A 15,886-nucleotide genomic window follows, 5' to 3' on the forward strand; every position below is an offset into this window, starting at 1 on the left:
CTTTCCTCTCAGTACTTTCTCCCAAACCAAAACTCCTCCCGCCACTATAAAGTCAATGCACACAGGAGTCACATTTCTAATAATTGCTACCTTGTATGCATTTGTGCAACACCTATTAGGAGAAAAGTGAGAGAACACCACTTCATTCAGTTCATAAAACATAAATCTGGTAATACAAGATGACATCAAGCTGTGAAAAGTTGTGAGAATTTTTGATAGTGAAATTGTCAGCCTTGACACTAAGCAGCAGCAAGACTCATGTAGATAGAGAAGTTGGTGTATCCAGGAGGAGGAAAGGACAGCAAGCTTCCTCACTCTTGACTAGGCATTTCATGGATGTCCCAGTGAGGAAGATTGATATATTTTTTTTAATTGCCATATAATGTATGTATATGTTGTAAATTTAGCCCAAAACAAAGATTCACTCTTATTTATTCTTTGTTATCCTTATGAAGTCTCGGGTAATACAATCTCTTCAAGGTACTATTATGGAGAGGAACTTGAATCAAATCAATATTTACACTCAGATAAGTCCAAATCCTTAAGTAATCCTACATACAGATACCCCATGCAAACATAGACATATGCACACCAAAAGATAGAAGTTAGATCATGGGGCAGAGAAAAGAATGTGCCTGTCATTTCACCTGACCCCGTGGCCCAGAAAGGAACTCACAAACTGCTGTGAATTATTCTCTCCTTTGAGAGAGAACAATGCCATCTTAGAGCAAAGGTCCAGGAGTTGATCTGACATAAAGCAGAAGTCTCTTCTCAAGTCAAGATCTAGAGAGATCTAGTTCTCATTAATGTGCTGATTACCCTGATGGGGGTGATTTTCCTATATGTGCCCTTTAACCCCAGGTAGCCAGCATCTAATCTCTTTATGACCAAGTGCCAAGACAAGATTAGGCAACAATCTCATATCCTAACAGATTCAGAAATGCAGGTTCCAGGAGTGCATGCTTTCATAAAATTGGGCAGTTAGGAGGATGAGAAGCACATATTAGATGCTGATTTAAGAAAATGCCTGGTATATCAGGTCATTTGAAGACATCCTTTCAATATTGTTTCATTATAAAATTAGGAGGAAATAACATCCACTCTTGACTGGACTACTACGTGTGCGTGGAGTTTATATTAGGCTTTTTTCCAGGTATTACAGTTTTCTCCCACACCCTAAAGATATGCATTGTGGTTCATTGGTATGTCTCAGTTGTTCTGATATGAATGAGTGAGGGTATACCCTTTTGATGAAGGGATGTCCCATCCAGGGTTGGTATCTGTTTTGCACCCTGAACTGCCTCAACAGGTTCCAGTCACCTGCAACCCTTGGACTATAATAGTGGATTGGAAACAGAAAGAAAATATAAATTATTGTTTAATATTAGAAGTGCCTTCAAGTAAAAGGAGGGCATACTCAAGGTCCTTTTGGTTCATATTCTAGGTGTCCGTGACACCTAGACATTGTCTAGGGCAGTGTCTCATTCACCAAGAATCCAGTCCAGGTTTTGCCAAGGACTTTGTGCATGTCAAACCCTTGGTTACTCAGGTAGAAACTGGTCACACTGCCCAATAAATCTTCCTGCTCTTTAATTTCACACAACAGTGCAGAGTCTACTCACAACTCAAATAGAAATAAAAAATTACCAGGTTCTCCTCCCCAAGTTATTACCGACAAATATGCATGTCCTGGCTCCTTTCTGAACCCCCCATAAAAGCGTCAGTAAGGCTGCATGTGCAACAACCTTCAGTGAGAGTCATCAGAGGAAGCAGTGAACTTGTTTTACTGCCCCCTCAGAGCTTTCTCACACAGTCACTGTCTTTCTGCAACTCCTTACTCTCCTCAGGTCACTTCTTTTATTTAAAATTAATTTCTACATGGTTACCTAGTTTTTACTTGGAAAATTATACCTAAAAACATTTCAAAAGAAAAAACATTTCAGCCATCTTTAACCACACAATTCAGTACTATTCATTTTGTCGTGAAACCTATTTATTTACATTTTACATGGAAAAAAAAACCCTATGCCATAAGTAACAAATTCAAATAGTACTTACACGTATAAAATGAAAGATTACAGTCTCCCAGTCATTCATTCCACAGATCACTCAAGTTTCTTGTGGATCCTTCCAGGAATATTTTAAATTTATATCTCCATATATAGATGCTTTTTTATATTTACACAAGTTGTTTTTTTTTTTAATTTATACACATTGTATTGCCCCTTGTTTTTTAAAACAAAATATATTAGAACTATTGCTTTTTAAAAATTTAATTTTTTAATTTTTTTAAATTTTTTACATCATTGTTCATTTTTAAAAAATATTTGCTTCCCCCCACCCCCTCAGGTTGAGTCCCCACAGAATTTCCTTCACCAATGCACCCGTGCACCATCACCTCAGTCCCCTGTGCTCCTCCCTCCCTCCCTCTGATCCTTCTCCCTCCTCCTCCCCTGCAGGATGTCTCTGATTTATAATTGTCCGTTTTTGCTTTGTTGTGTTTTGTACTGTTATTTGTTTTACACTAATGTCTTACTTGGCTCCCCTATATTCCTGCTATAAGTGAAACCCTGCGATATTTTTCTTTTTCCTTCTGGCTTATTTCACTGAGCATAATTCCTTCTAGCTCCATCCACGTTGCTGCGAATGGCATGAGTTTATCTTTTTTGATTGCTGAATAATATTCCATTGTGTATATATGCCACATCTTCTTGATCCAGTCATCTATTTTTGAGCATTTGGGTTGTTTCCAGCTTTTACCTATAGTAAATAGTGCTGCAATAAACATAGGTGAACAGGTGTTCTTTTGAATCAATGTTTTTGTGTCCTTTGGGTAGATCCCTAGTAGTGGAATTGCCGGGTCATATAGTAGCTCCATTTTTAGTAGACTGAGGAACCTCCAGATAGCTGTCCATAGTGGTTGGACCAGTTTGCACTCCCACCAACAATGTAGGAGAGTTATTAGAACTATTTCTTTGTCAACATACATAGTTCTACCTTCCTTTTTTTTTTTTTTTTTTTTTTTACTGCTTTTAACTGTGTTTGAGACAACTGATTTACCTGCCATCCTATTGATGGCATTATTTAGAGTCCAGTTTTTTGTTGCTATTTTTTCTTGTTATTTTTGTTATTACAAATAACCTCCTTTGCAATTATAACTTGTCATAAATTAGTTACTGTATCTGTAGTCTCAGTTCCTAATTGTAGAACTGCAGGATCAAAGGGGATGTGCATATAACTTTTAATTAAAAGACACTGCTTGACAGAGTATACAGGTGAAGTGGTTTTGTTTCAACTATGTTACGTTGAATACTTGGGGCTAGGTCCAGTCACCCTTACTAGAAACTAAGATTGAGTATACTTCCATGAAAGAGTTAAGCAAATTAATTTCCTAAAAAAATTCCAGTTATAGAATAAATAAGTCATACAGATATAGTGTACAGCATGAGCTACATAGGTGATGAAACTGTATTATAAATACGAAAAATTGCTAAGAATAGATGGGAAGTAGATATATTGTGATCACTGTATATGCAAATGTTGATCATTGTATTACACACTTGAACCTAACATAATATTGTATGTCAATTATACTTCAATAAGAAAATAAAAGAAAATTAATTTCCAGCTATGTTTACTACCTGTGGCTTAGCAAATGGATTGTCCCCCTGGTATGTCCTTTCCTATCTCTGCTCTAAAGACCTGACTCCATGGGCTGCTTCTACGGGCCAAGGGAAGAAAAGTAGGCTCATCAGAGAACGTAAGTTATTCAACTTTGTGTCCTTGTTTGAGAACTTACAAATAGTGCTTCCCTATGATACTCAAAATAACAATAGTAGTAGTACAAAAAATAATAATTTAATAAAACTCAAGATCTACATATGATGGCTAAAGGGCTTTAGAATCATCCCTCTTATGGATGCACAGGAATAGACCAGGTCAAAACAATGAAGACTAAAAGGAGATGTGATGCAAGTTTATGAGATCATAAAGGATGTGGATGAGGTAACCAGAGAATGCTTACTGTCCATTACATTTCAAAGTATTTAAATTTTGAAGCAGGAAATTTAATATAAGTGGTAGACACAGAGAGTAATTAACTGCAAGAACCCACTACTCAATGAGATAGTGTAAGTTGAAAATGCCAAAAGAGATTAGAAGTTCAAAGGGGACAAACCAAAATAAATTTTTTAAGGAAAAATATAACTTTAGGAGATTTATCATAACTTTCTGAAGTCAAGTGCAGAGCCAAGCATTCACATAAACTGTGCTTAGAATTCATTCCAAAAGTAGAGCGCTCAGCAGATTGATACCTGGTAACTTAGTCTCATCTCCTGAAAGGAGGGGACCCTCTCAGGCCTAAACTCAACCTGCTTAGGATTTCTTGTGGCTGAATCATGCTGGAACTCTTTGTCCTGCTCTCAGATGTCAGTTTATATGTCCCAAAAGAAATCATTCCATTCCTCCCTTTGAGCCCCTTACAAACTTCCATTGCTGCTGGCACTCTTGCATGACACTGGTGAGTAGGGACACTGGACAAGTTTTTGGCAATTTGTCATCATTGAAGAGTTCAACCAAATTCTATCTGTGATATAGCATTTCTGACCCTATCACACGCAGTTGTAAGTCTTCGATTGACAGTTTTCATGGGGAGAAGCCATTTTTCCCTACCAGGCTTGATGCACTGCCAATGCATTGAAATCTGGAGGGAGTTGCAGTCAAGGACTTAGTCCTCCTTCTCCCTACCCCCGTCAGGCCTGTGCATACACATATCTACATTGCTCATCCAGATGCTGCCATTCAGAGGCCACCTAATTGGCAGCCTTGGCTAAGGCACTTTTCTCTTTGACTCAGTATCTTACCACTCCTAGACCTTCCTTTCTCGCCCTCTCTTCAGTCCCCAGGTCCATAAAGAGGCAGGTGCCTTTTGTTCAGGGATGCCTTTCAAAAAAAATTTTGCTATTTATTTAGTAGAAGAACTGGAGTATAGGTTAGAGGTGTCGAGCGGGGGTGGGGGAAGGTGTTGGTGGTGAAAGGATTCACCCAGAGTGCAGAGCAGAGCAGGCAGATACTGAAATACACTGCTAAAGGGAGCAGCAGTTGAGACACCATATGTGGGTTAGTCCCCTGGCCAGGTATCAAACTCAGGCCAATGAAGTGATAGTGCTGAGACTAATTCCTAGGCCATCAAGGAGGCCCCCCTGTTCAGGGCTTCTTGACAGTGAGATAATTCCCTCTGCATATACTACATTCACCTGAAAAGTTTCAAAATATGTCCATTAACAACCCAAGTACCCAGCAATAATGATTGTGCAAAAAAAAAAATTCATGCATCCTAAATTATAGTACTATGCAAATATTAAATATTATAATAGAGATAAATTAGAAAGTGGTTCAATGCTGCATGTACTTTATATGTCCATTCTTATAAAAAAAAAAAGCATACCAACAAAATAGTTACTAATGGTTATCTCCACTACGTTTACCAACGGTTACCTCTGGGTGATGAGACTATGCATGCTTGATTTTTCTTGCCTATTTACATTTTCTAATCTAGGGTAACCATGTACTATTTCTGTAATAAGAAAAAAACAATAAAAGTTGTTATTTTTAATGTGCCTGCTCCTTGAGTGAGCAATCTATATCTAGGAATTCACCTTAAGAATATAGCTTTAAGTGTATGTGCAAAGATTTAACTCAAGACATCATTATTGAAAAGTTGCTTATAATAGTGAAAATCTAGAAATAGCTCAATTTCTAGTACTAGGAGTTTGTGAAAATAAATTTTAATACATTCATAGATTATAAAAGTAGGCAACAAAATTAAATATTTAATGACCTCAAAATGGGTTCACTATATATTAATACATTTTTTAAAAGCAGATTACACAACAATGTGTTTGTATATATTTAGTTCAGCAATTATACTTCTAGGAACTACGAGGAGAAAGAACAAGTGTAAATATCATTGTGTCATTTCAGTGAAAAATTAGGAACTACACAAATGTTATCAATGGAGAATGCTAAGACAAATAACGGAGCATACATATAATGGTCTACTAAGCAACTATTAGAAGATTGAATAAAACTTCTGAGTCTCATTGTGTCAAGGCAGCTCCTCCTAGGAAGAGGTAGCTTACCTAAAGAGAGAAAAGAACAATCGAGAAGCTCATTCATATAAAACCAGGCTTTCATTATTCCATTCATAGGAAACCCAGAATAAGGAAAACTACATAGAGAAAAATTAGATAGGTGGTTGCTTAGGACAGAAGTTTGGAGGGAAAGCGGAATGAGAACTAGAGAGCTGATCGCTAAAGGGTATTGGATTGAATAAATAACAAAAAATATCATGATATATTCTGAAGTTGTGACATATTTGTATGGAGAGATAATGAAGTACATTCTAATTTTTATAACTCTATATTGTTTCAACAGCTTACCAGAAGCATCTATAACATTTATAAACAAAAGATCTTTTAAAAAATTTAATATGATATACATGTGTGTGAGTATAATATGCATGGCAAAAAGTCTGAAGGAATATTTATCATTGTTGACTGTAATTACTTCTGAGAGGTGAGAACAAAATTTATTTTTCTTTTGTGATTTTTGCTAGTCTATGTTCTGCAAGATTGCAGAAAATAAATATATTGATTTTATAGTAAGAAAAATTAAAACACTTTTACATTATAGAAATTTCACTTAATTTTTATTCCTAATGATCCCAAAAGCCCTGCCCAGGGTGTGCCCAAACTCCTGAGTCTCATTGTGTCAAGGCAGCTCCTCCTAGGAAGAGGCAGCTTACCTAAAGAGAGAAAAGAACAATCAAGAAGCTCATTCATATAAAACCAGGCTTTCATTATTCCATTCATATGAAACCCAGAATAAGGAAAACTACATAGAGAGAAATTAGATAGATGGTTGCTTAGGACAGAAGCTTGGAGGGAAAGTGGAATGAGAACTAGAGAGCTGATCGCTAAGGGGTATTGGATTGCACCCTTATTTTTTTGTACTTACATTTTTTCTTTTTTGTTTTATGCTATTACTTGTTGGAGAATATATGCTTCTGTTACCTAACAGAATTTTAGATTTCAAGAAAGTCCACAACTATCAGAGCCATGCTGCTTTATTATTCCCATTTCCAGATGAAGAAACAAGCTAGAGAACAAGGAGAGTGTGTTGGCTGTGTGGCTCATAAGTGGTGACAAGAAGCCTGTCTGCCACCACAGTCCATGCCCTTTCCCCACTGCTATCATGACCTTTCATGGTGTGGGACATGGGCCAGAAACAATCTTTCCTTCAAAGGACCTCTTGATGATGCCCCTCTTTAGAAAAAAAATCATAGTAAAATACACATAACAAAATTTCCATTTTAGCTATCTTTAAGAACACAGTTAAGTGGCAGCAACTACAATCACATTCTTATGCAACTATCACTGCATCCATCCCAGAACTTTGTCATCTTTCCCAGCGGAAACTCTGCCCACTAAACAGTAACCCTCTAGTCTTCTCTCCCTTATCACCAACCCCTGTCTCTATGAAGCAGACAGTTCTTGGTACTGCATGTCAGTGGAATCACACTATTTGTCATTTTCTACCTGGCTTATTTTAATCAACATGGTTTTTGAGTTTTAACCATGTTGTTGTAGCATGGATCAAAATTTCTTTTCTTTGTAAAACTGAATAATTTCCATGAAATGTGTACATATGTTGCTTGTCTAAGTCATTCACTGATAGACAGTTAGGTTACTTCCACCTATGATTGCTGTAAATGATGCTGTTATGAATATGCAAATATTAGTTTCAGTCCCTATCATCAATTCTTTTGGGTATATATACACATTTGGAATTTCTAAGTCATATGTTTAAATGTCTGAGGAACCACCATTTTCCATAGTGACTTCACCATTTTACATTGAGTTTCTTTTTGAGCTAATGAGATTACTCTAAAATTGACTGTGGCTGATGGTAGCACATATACCAAAAACTGTTGAACTTCAAATTTTAAATGGGTAAATTGTCTGTTATGTGAATACATAAATTTGTTTTTTAAAGCAAAAAAGACATTTGTCTAAGAGCACAGAAACTGAGGCGTTCTCAACTTCCATCTCCAAGAAGGGCTGACAACAGAAAAGCTTACCAACCTCAAAGGACTGGCAGTTTGCACCAGCCATGTTGGGTTCCGGACATCTAGTTTTAGGAAGTCTGTTACTCATTAAAACTCTCCCTCTGGCTGCAGTGGGGCCACAGTGCATTAAACACTTGGTGATGAAAGTAGGGTAGAGGATACACATTTTATTAATTTAATTATTCTTAATGTAATGTTTACTTCTGTTTCCCACAGGTGTTCTCCTCTGTATCTTGTTCCTGCCTGTCCTCTGGAACTCATAGTCTGACAAGTGAGGCCTCGGAGACGAGTTCCCTGCTAAGACTCATCATGGCAACCCTTTCCACTGGGCTCCATCATCCCAACAAGTACCAACAAAAGACGTTTCTTACCTTTTAAAGACTTGCTGGGGTTTGAAAAGTTAACCTAAGAGTCATTTAGGGGCATGACTGTAACATGAAAAACAACCTAACAATGATCTACTAATTGCTGTGACTCAGTCCCTCTGGTTCACACAAGACTAGAATCCATACAAGTAAGGACCAGAAATCTTTTCACTTGCTTCACAGGAAATTATTTAATTTGTGTTCATGAAAGAGTTTTTACCCATTGTGCTATTGGAATTCTGGAGGTCACATGCCTTCTTGTTCAAAGACACTACTGTTGCTTAGATTTCTCACATTGACATCATTTAAACTTTTCTATGCACCTACTTGTTCCTATGAATATTTGTTTTCTTTCTCTGAACTTCTTTCTTCATTTTTAAAGTGAGAAAATTGACCTAGAATTTCTCGAAGTTCCTCGTCAGTTTTTTGATGTTCTGTGATTGTATGTTGAGTAGATTACAGAGAAAGTATTTATTTGGGGATTTTTTTTGTTGTTAAGGAGTCTATTCTCTATCAAGATTCTTTTTTCTATGATCACTGACACTTATTCTTTAGGTTCCATTGCCTCTGATTAGGGAAGCAATCAAGTAATCATACAATCTAGATATAATCTACCTGTGCAGTTATCTTCCATTGAGCTCCTAAAAGACTTCTCCAGTTCTATCAAAATGACCTGCTTGCCTTGATTCCTGCCTCTGAACTCATACTTGTGCTATTTCCTCTACCTGGAATTTCTTCTTCCATTTCTGTCCTTATTAGCCTAGGTGTAGTTCCATTTTCTCTGAAAGTTTCTCTGTATGGTTCTTAAGAGCAAAACTGTACCATAGCTTTGTGCTTCCAGCACCTGACACAAAACCTTAAATCAGAAAGTAACTCCAAAATATTTTACGATGATATCCTTACTTGAATTTTTTTTTGTGCAAATGTATTATCTCCACTACAAAACTACAAATTTCTTGAGGACGGGGACCACATAAAAATTAATTTTTTGACTTCCTCATAGCTCCTAGCAATAGAATGCACAAAATGAATATCAATATTTGGAGTTTGAGGATAAGAATCATATTCCTCTTGCCTCTGAATTCTGAACAATAGAAATACCAATCCAGGAATAAGAGATCAACTTTTTATGGTAATGTTATGTTGACAGATACAGCTTAGATTCAAGGAAAAAGTATTCTTTCTCCCCCAATTGAACTTAGCCACCCACGCCCAGGCAGAATTTATACAAGCATAGCTCACCTGGAGAAGAGGGTTTCTTCTGACTAGTCTGCCATATGTGGAAGAGAATTATGCCTATCATCTGTGGACAGGATCAATTCTATTAAAAGTCAAGGGGGACTTAATCATGTAAATGCAATTATTCTTTTTCTAAAATAACAATTATACAAATCACTCTATCTCCTTTAAGAAACTAAAGTAGAAGATGAAAGGAAGAAAGATTGAAACATTCTCCCTAACACTTCTCAGAAGGCAGGGAACATTTTTTTTTTTTTGGACCTAGAAAAGAAAAGTTGGAGAGGAGAATGAATGATGGTATCTCTAATACTTGATAAATATTTGTTCAGAAAACAATAACAAGAAAAGAATGCCATTCTGACGCTAGTCCAGTCTTAGAATTCACTAACTAGCCACAGCCTCTAGGTACCAGTGAAAGGTGAAGTCAGCCTTTGGAGGAAAAGCATCTTAGGAATCTAAGCTGAATTCTGAGTCTCAATGTCTGATGCTGCTAGTTGGTTAGAGGTAAGGCCAGGGAATTCTAAATGCTTTTAGGTTAATTTCAAGGTTAAAAATTCTAGTCTTGTTTTAAATTTTAAGTGGAACTAAATGAAAAGGGATTCAAGATGAGAAGCCAAGAAGGTAGAAAATAGGGGTTACCTTTTTCATGAGACAGGATAGCATGGGTGACAAGAGGGGATCTTTAGGCCTTAACTCGGTGGATTGACCAAGACTTAGGGAGTGCAGAAGGGGAGCAGTGCAAGAACAATGGCTCTGCCTATTGCAAAACATCACTTCTGCCAGTCTGACAACAAGATTATCTTTCCTTCTGATAAACCTAGAATTTTCCCAGTTGACTTGAGTCATTAATGTCACAAACAACTCAGCAGAAATTTTATCTCCAGGATGTTTCTGTTAAAATGTGCATAGGGGGCCTCCCCGGTGGCGCAGCGGTTGAGCGCTGGGCTGCGAAGCTGCCCGCAGCCTCTGCAGCGCCAGTTCCATCCCTGGCCGCAGGCGAGGATCCCACATGGCCCGCAGACCTCTCCGGCCGCCCGCTGCTCCCCTCAGCAGTGTACTTCGTCATTCTGCCTGCTCGGCTCCCCGCTCTGGCTCTGGTGAATTCTCTCACCCTCCTGTGCTTCTGACTGTACCCAGTGCTTGTATGTATAAATAAATAAATAAACAAACAAACAAATAAATAAATAATAAAAATTCTCCAAAATCTTGTGAACCAAGAGCTCAATTCAACATAGTAATCTTAGATATGATAAAATTATTCCCCCAAAATACAAAATGAATTATTCTAAACATGGAAGCCATTAAGCCTTTTCTGTAAAAATCAGACACAAAACAGGAAATTTCCCATAATTATTGTTCACCATTACTTACAGAGTCTGACAAATGCAGAAAGACGAGGAAAATAATTAATTGTTATGAAACCTGGTAATAAACTATTTGATGATATGATATTTTTATCTAGAACTTTCCAAAGATTTTGTTTAAAAATATATAATGGCATTAATAATAAAATTGGGTGAGAAGGCTGGGTATAAGATAAATTTTAAAATTTAATTGTTTTCTCTATATAAGCCAGCTATGAAAATGGGGAAAATAGTTCCATCAAGATTGTCAAAATTGGGCCCCCCTAATGATGCAGGGGTCAAGTGTCAGCTATCAAGCTATTGGCAGCCACTGCAGCATGAGTTTGATCCCCAGCCAGGGAGCTAACCCACATGGCACAGCAGACCTCTCCTATCTCCCTGCTGCTCCCCTCAGCAGTATATTTCAGTAAATCAGCCTGTTCTGCTCCCCACTCTGTCTCTGGTGAATCCTCTTGCTCCTCATACCTCTGGCTTACACCCAGTTCTTATATACATAAGTAAATAAAAATAAATCTTTTTTTTTTTTAAATTTCTTTTTTTTTTTTTTTTTTTAATAGAGGCATGTTTTTTATTTATTTATTTGTTTGTTTGTTCGTTTTGTTTCGTTTACACATGCACTGGGTACAGTCAGAAGCGTGGGAGGGTGAGAGAATTCACCAGAGCCAGAGCGGGGAGCAGAACAGGCAGAAGGACCGAAGTACACTGCTGAGGGGAGCAGCGGGCGGCAGGAGAGGTCTGCGCGCCATGTGGGACCCTCCTCTGGTGGCCGGGGAGCAGCCGGGGATCGAACCGGTGCCGCAGAGGCTGCGGGCAGCTTCGCAACCCAGCGCTCAACCGCTGCGCCACCGGGGAGGCCCTAAAAATAAATCTTTAAAAAAAAGATTGTCAAAATCAACTTTTCCAGAGCTGTGGAAATCAATGAAAGGTCTGCAACAATAAAATGGATGAGTCTTGATAAGAACTGTAAGCTTTGTGGGATTTTACTTTGCCCTAGTCATATATGACTCATCCCTATTCTAGCATTCTGAAAACCACAGCCTCACACCCATGCTAGTTGTAAAAACAAACAACACACACATAAACACATATAACAGCAGTCTCATAGCCACTGAAAGAGCATAATGAACTTATAACTCCCAAAAACTGCATCCATAGACAACTATTACTATCTGACTTGTCTGACACCTCTTTGGAAATGCGCCATTCACAGGGCTTAACTTATTTGACCTGACCCAGGCCTTGGTCACCAAGAAATGCTCTATCCCTGAGGTATTTATCAAAAACAATTGGTGACAATTGTTTAAAATCAAAGCTGTGTGACCAGCAATGCGAGTTAGAGCCAATAAGAAGCTGGCCAAAAAAAACTTAAAAAGAAAATTCTGGAGAGTGAGGTATCCAGAGGGGGATTTGAAAAGTTCCAACATATTCCTGGGACTATAGAAGGCCAAGTGCATGTGCAGAGCTGTGTGCATACCCAGAAAAGACCTGAGAAGGCTCTAACTTCTCATCTCTGACTAAAAAGCAGAAGGTACAGGTTAAAAGAGGATTCTAAACTGCTAGAGCATTGAAGTCTTGCCCTCCCCACCCCACAGAGCTCTGCCGCAAAAGATGAAAAACTTATTGGTTCAAGGTATTTAATGAAATCTCTGTTCAATTAAGCTCATTGTCAGAAACTTCAGTGACTGCACAGGACAAAGAATATACCTTTCACAAAATAAGTCCAGGAAAGTCACTAACAGGTGAGGAGAAAGTATCAGCACCTACAACAATGATAAAAAGAAACCACAACAAACTCTGAGGTTGGTGGGGGAAATCTGATTTATAGAGTTATTATGTAATTTATTATATAATTTATATAAATATCCAGTTTTTCAACAGGAAAATTATGAGACACACAAGGAAACTGGAAAGTATGGTCCACACATAGTGGGATTGGGAAGAAACAATCCCTGAGGAAACCTAGATTTTTTTACTTACTAGACAAAGTATTTAAGAGATGTGCTCAAATAGGTAAAGAAAATTATGTGTAAATAATTCAAAGAATTATAATAATAATTTACAAAGTTGGGAATATCAACAAAAGACAAATCATAAAGAAGAAACAAGTAGACATTCTGGGATTGAAAGTTATAATTTTTTTTTTTTTTTTGTGGGACCCTCGCCTGCGGCCAGGGAACAAACCGGAGCTGCAGAGGCTGTGGGCAACCTTGCAGCCCAGCACACAATGGCTGCGCCACCAGGGGAGGCCCTGCAAGTTATAATTATTGAAGTGACAAATTCGGTAGAGGAATATAACAGCAGATTTAACAGGTAGGAAAAAGGAATCAGCAAAATTAAAACATGTCAATTGAGATAATCCAGTCTGAAGAATAGAAAGAAGAACAAAAAGAAAAAACCAAAGCCTCAAAAACTTGTGTGACACCAAAAAGTATACTAACACCAACATAATGGAAATCTCAACAGGAAAGAGTGAAAACAATATTTGAAGGAATAATGACTTAAAACTTCTGAATTTGATGAAAAGCATTGACTTACATATCCAGGAAGTCCAGCAAACTCTAAGTACAATAAACACAAAGAGGTCCATACCGGGGTACATCATAGTCAAACTGCAAAGAACATAAATTTTAAATCATAAAGGAGTGACTCTTCCCATACAAGAGATCTTCAATAAAATTAACAGCTGACTTAGCATCAGAAACTACAAAGGCCAGAGGCATTGGAATGACATACTCCAAATGCTAAAAGGAAAAAAACCTGTCAACCAAGAATTCTATATTCAGCAAATGGTCATTCAAAAAATGGAGACTCTCAAAAGCTATATACCCCAAATAGTAAAAAAAAAAAAAGTTCTGAGAGAGAAGAAAAACAAAGCAAACTGTCCAATTTCAAGGTATCCTACAAAGTAAGAGCAATCAAAGCAAGGTGGTGGCCTCCCTGGTGGCACAAGGGGTTAAGTCTCAGCACTATAAAGCCATCACCACCACTGCAGTGTCAACTTATATTTGACAAAGGAGCTAAGAATACTCAGTGGAGAAAAAACAGTCTCTTCAATAAATGGTTCTGGCATAACTGGATATTCACATGTTAAAGAATGAAACAGGACCCCACGCTTACAACAGTCACAAAAATTAATTCAAATTGGAGTAAATGTAAAGAACTGAAAGTTAAACGAAGGAAATGAAATCATGAAAGTCCCAGAAGAAAACATAAGAATAAAGCTCCATTACATAGGTCTTCGTAATGATTTTTTTTGTCTTAGTAATGATATCTAAAGCACAAGCAACAAAATAAAAAATAAGCCAGTGAAAGGACACTAAACCAAAAGGTTTCTGCAAAACAAAAGAAACCATCAACAAACTGGAAAAAAAAAAATCCTACAGAATGGGGACAAAATATTTGCAAACCACATACCTGATAGAATCTCCAAAATATAGATCCAAACTATAGAACACAAATATAGGTTATATATAGGTTATATAATTGAAATATAGGTTATATAATTGAAACCCAATTTCAAAATGTGCAAATGACCTCAGTAGGCATTCTTCCAAAGAAGATATATGAAAGACCAACAGGCACATGAAAGGATGCTCAACATCACTAGCCATTAGGGAAATGCAAACTAAAACCACAGTATCGTGTCATGCCTGTTAGAATGAAACTGGACCCCTAGCTTACAACACTCACAAAAAGACAAGTGATAAAATGCTGGTATGGGTGTGGTGAGAAGGGAATCAAGCACTACTGGTGGGTCTGGGACCTGACTCTGGGGATGCTGGGCCCAGGAGCCCGCCTCCGGCAGAAGCAGGCCAAAAGCCTGAAAAAGAGTGAGTCTTAGGGACCTAGTAGGAGGGAGGCGAGGCTGCCCCAGGTGACTCGGCAGCAGACCAGGAGAAAGACACGCAGGGTTGGAGAAGAGCGTGATCAGGCCGGCGTGGCGTCCCAGAGTCCACCTGGCTGTGCTGCCCCTCCAAGGCCGAGCGCGCCAGGTGGGGCCCCGTGCCAGGGGCGGGGCGGTGCCAGGGGGCGGTGCCAGGGGAGGGGAGGGAGGCGTGGCCTCGCCTGTGCCGAGACTAGAGGCGGCCCCGCCGGGCATCGCGCGGCCGGCGCGGAACGCAGGGGCCGGTGCAGCAAACCCGACTCCTCTACGCCCGGCGATGGGCGCGGCTCGGTGCCCTAGCCCGGTCCCCGCCCCTCCTGGTCTCTTCCAGCCCCGCGCACTCGCCAGAGACCGGCATCCTGTGAGGTGAGCAGAGCCCCCTTAAAGAGAGCAAATTCAGGGTTTTGTAGGACCTCACGGTCGATCCTATATACCCATAAATCATCAGACACTTAAATTATTGAAATAAAAAGTGGAAAGGGGTAGGGACTTTTCCTCCACTCCAGAACTCGGGCGATTTCTTTGGACGTTGTGGAGAAACTATCTTAGGAACTAGAAGAGACTAGGTCACTCATCAGACATCTGCCAGTGGCAATTTCATAAGCGAGGGGCGAGTGCTGGTATTGATGGGAAGCAGGGCCCTGCTGTTCTGTTTTATGGAATAAGCGACAGACTGCTGGTTTTGAGAGATCCAGGAGCAGTTTTCCACAGCATGGGGACGTCCCCGAGCCTTCTCACCCAGCTTGTCCCCGAGGCTGCTTTGCAGGGCATGCTTGGCCCTGGTGCAGGGTGGCGGGTAGGATGCTCTACCTCGCAGGGATGGTGAAGTCCGGGAAAGTTGTAGTGCGCTCAGGTCTGTCGAACTGCAGTGTCGCGGGGCATCCTTGTCTCCTGGCAAGCAGCCGGT

The 15,886-nt window shown here is 39.0% G+C and overlaps 1 protein-coding gene across 4 annotated transcripts in view; it reads left to right on the top strand.

The window, feature by feature from the left end:
* Window positions 1-15,886, top strand: part of GPR156 (G protein-coupled receptor 156) — a 93,727-nt gene that overhangs the window by 7,330 nt on the left and 70,511 nt on the right. For 2 of the 4 annotated variants that reach the window (XM_037525485.2, XM_037525487.2), the window contains exon 1: window positions 15,234-15,345. The gene's annotated coding sequence lies outside the window, so the exon portion shown is untranslated. Of the gene's footprint in view, window positions 1-3,721; window positions 3,761-6,435; window positions 6,577-8,344; window positions 8,643-15,233; window positions 15,346-15,886 lie in introns of those variants that run through there. The other 2 variants (XM_037525484.2, XM_054700536.1) reach the window with 2 other exon arrangements.

The sequence above is a fragment of the Talpa occidentalis genome, unplaced genomic scaffold, assembly GCF_014898055.3.
Source record: "Talpa occidentalis isolate TD23 unplaced genomic scaffold, MPIMG_talOcc4v2.1 talOcc4.4, whole genome shotgun sequence".
NCBI lineage: Eukaryota > Metazoa > Chordata > Mammalia > Eulipotyphla > Talpidae > Talpa > Talpa occidentalis.